We start from the raw sequence: 3,574 nt of genomic DNA, 5'->3' as shown, positions 1-3,574 counted from the left end.
GGAGACATTAGGGAATTAAATAACCACAAAACCTATACAAATCTTTGTCTAGAGATCGTGTATGGTGATGTCTAGATCACCATGTGCATAAAAATCCCCCACTCCTCAATTGTTTATTCATAAAAAAAAAACACCATCCAAGGAAAAAATGTACTGAATAACATACTCACCAAACTCCCATGCAAACATCATGATTTCTCTACAAACTAAATATGAAACAAACCATCAGATTCAAACCAATTTCAATAACTAGAATGGTCAAAATCCAAATATTTAGAGTAACTATCAAAAACCTTGGTTACTTTCACAAGGCTTCACCCATCCAAGACTCCTATAAATACTGAACTCCAATCCACATATCACACTCTAAGAGAACCCAACAAACACACCCATCTCTCTTGGTTCTGCACACCCAACCGAAACCATCCAAAATCCCAGCCAACCCAAGTGATTCCGAGTTGTTCTAGTGTGGTAATCTTCAGCCATCAAACTAGTTCATCACCGAGCATCGTCACAGGTTCCGTTCGACACCGTTCTCACTACCTTGGTGTCTAGTTCGAGCCAACATTAGCGTAAGTTTTCTTTCGAGTTTGAACCTTAGATCAAAACTAGCCTTATAAATCTCCTTCTTATCTAGTCGTTTTTATATTCAAAGCTAGTTCACGGTCCGCAAGAAGCAAGTCTCAAATTCCCCGGAAAGCGAGTTCGAGTTCTTCATCATCTCGTCTTTCGAACGCATCCTCGCTTGCTCTTGTAAGTGTTGTTATGATTATCCTTCGAACTCTTCATGTGGTTTATACGTCAAATCATCCGAGTAGTGATTCCCACTTAAAAATCCATGAATAGTTTGAGATATAAACTTGGCTGAACTTGGTTTCTTTTACTGCACTATGCAAGTTAGTTCATGAGAAAATGTACAGAATATATGAATGTTTAATAAGTATGCCAAATGGATCCCAAAATTCTCACAAAATGTCTACTTGGTATCCCTCCTTATGTATGGAGTATATACATATACAGATATTTTGGATCATATACAATTTTGGGGTCAAGTATAGTACCATTAGGATGATAAGAGTCTAGAGTTTTTATATATATACATAATATAATATAGAAACTAGTGATTCTAAAAAAAATTAAAATTAAATTAAAGATCACAAAATAAAAGTGAATATTATGTATTTATGAGAATTTATTTGCTTGTATACGTATGTTATGAAGATTGGAGGAACTGTTGAAATAAATTTTCATAAATTTGTATTTATGGTGTCATAAATCAATTACAAATATGAATAGCTATATGGCAAAAAGTTACGATTATTTAGAAAGATACTTAGAAACTTAAATGACATATAATTTTAACTCATAAAGACACTAAATACATATCTTTAATATTATGTAAGTATTCTAGCATTTATATAAACAAGTGTTGACCTTGAACAAAACAAATATAAACTTATAATTTTTTTTTAAAATATTTGTGGTATTATGAGAGTTATAATATAATCTAAATATAAAGATACAATTTTTTTTTGGTGTATAACTATTTGTCGTTAAACCAGATTAAAAGTATATTTACTTTCATACCCGGATATGATTTAGTCAAAACCTACTACGAGTGTAATAATGGCGATACATTGTTATAATAAATATACAGTTCGGTGTAAATATATATTTTGTCGACTTGGAACGAATCACCAACGTGTTAACACGTCGTACTAAAAACAAGAAAATACTTATTTCAAATCTAGCTAGTTGGATGATTTGATTATGACCAACACATGTGCTAGGGCTTTATGTCATGGACCTTAGAGTCTTATATGAATTAGGACACGTGTAGGTCGGGAATTGTTTTGGACGTTTGATTTTGCTAGCGTACACTTCGGAACGCAAAACAGTGAGTTCATGTTCCCCCTTTTCTTTAACTGTTTTCAGTTTTATAACTTCGGGGGTGAAATACATGTTACAACTTTTACAATGTTTACATGTGTTATGATGGGTACAAAAACATTCAAGTGAAACATTCTAGACCATGTCTCGAATAGGGTACCATAAGCACCATTAATCAACGTATACATTCAGACCGCGGAACAAAAGGTTAGATCTAATGGGTTTCAGGCAACCCCACTCTTGGCCTACTTCTACCAATGAGTGCTTCTGTGTCTCAGTCAAAGTTGACAAAAATGCCTAGGTTTGGTGGCTTCCTATGTCGTGACATATGTTAGTGGCCTTGCAAACCACTAGCAATCTCACACATTCAAACAGTCATAGTACCCAGTTACAGATACGTTTTACAAGTTACATTCAAACATTCTACAAGTTTTATATTATTTTTTTCATTCGAGTATATTAAACATTCAAAACAGTCACTGCATGAATTCACACCAACATTATGTTGACGTTTTTCCAAAACTCACATGTATTTCAGGTAACTAAAGGTGGATGTGCGCGCAGTCTTACTCATGCTTATGGATGTCGTTTATGTTCTGCTTAAATAAAGTTGTAAACTTTTAAGACAATGTTTTATGCTATCGTCGCGATGTAGACGCTAAACTTGTGTTTTCAAATTATGAATGGTTGGTATTTGAAGTTATTTTTATGAGCATGTAGTATGTTTACTCTTCGTATGCAATGAGAACCTTTCATGATCACACCTCGTGCTTCCGCCGCAGAAAGGGGTGTGACACAAGCCAATAAGGGTTAGGGCTTTAGAGATGATTATTCAGACAGATCTTTCCCTGCGCATTCGGGCCACGCAGAAAGAAGCTCTTAAGGAAAGGAACATTGAAGAGGAATATCTCTGTGGAATGGAGAAGCAATTAGAACCAAACGAGGAAGGAACTTTATGTTTCATGAAACGGATTTGGGTTCCTCTGTTTGGTGGTTTAAGAAAGGTTATATTTGATGAAGCTCACAAATCACGGTACTCTATCCATCCAGGAGCGGATAAAATGTACCAGGACATTAAGGATTATTATTGGTGGCCTAGGATGAAAGGCGATGTTGCTGTTTATGTTAGCAAGTGTTTAACGTGCACCAAGGTAAAAGCTGAGTACCAGAAGCCTTCAGGACTTCTGCAACAACCTGAGATTCCCAAGTGGAAATGGGAACAAATTTCAATGGATTTCATAACGAAGTTACCAAGAACGCCAAGAGGTCATGACACTATTTGGGTAATAGTGGACCGGTTAACGAAATCTGCACATTTCTTACCCATCAGAGAGAAAGATAACACGAGCAAGTTGGCCGAAATATACATGACAGAAATCGATGCACGTCATGGAGTGCCTCTCTCGATCATCTCTGATAGAGACGGAAGGTTTGTGTCAAGGATTTGGCAGTCTTTCCAAGAAGCTTTTGGCTCACAGTTGAATCTAAGTACAGCATTTCACCCGCAAACTGATGGCCAGAGCGAGAGAACTATTCAAACATTGGAAGATATGCTGAGAGCATGTGTTATGGACCTGGGTGGTAGCTGGGATAAACATTTACCATTGGTCGATTTCTCGTACAACAACAGCTACCACACCAGTATTGGAGCCGCACCATTTGAAGCTCTATACGGGCGCAAGTG

General features: G+C 36.3%; 1 long non-coding RNA gene across 2 annotated transcripts; it reads left to right on the top strand.

Annotated features, from left to right (window-relative positions):
• Positions 1–252: 252 nt before the first annotated feature.
• LOC110934618 lies at positions 253–2,625 on the top strand. Of its 2 annotated transcripts, none has more exons than XR_002588493.2 (4): positions 253–572; positions 656–753; positions 1,841–1,897; positions 2,429–2,625. It is a non-coding gene; the product is annotated as an uncharacterized LOC110934618 (long non-coding RNA). The 2 variants fall into 2 exon arrangements; XR_002588492.2 differs by having other exon boundaries at positions 259–572; positions 660–753.
• The last annotated feature ends 949 nt before the right edge of the window (positions 2,626–3,574 follow it).

Source organism: Helianthus annuus, chromosome 4 (assembly GCF_002127325.2).
Source record: "Helianthus annuus cultivar XRQ/B chromosome 4, HanXRQr2.0-SUNRISE, whole genome shotgun sequence".
In the NCBI taxonomy this organism is placed as follows: domain Eukaryota; kingdom Viridiplantae; phylum Streptophyta; class Magnoliopsida; order Asterales; family Asteraceae; genus Helianthus; species Helianthus annuus.
Note: the sequence above shows the minus strand (reverse complement) of the source record. Positions and strands in the feature narration are given on the sequence as shown.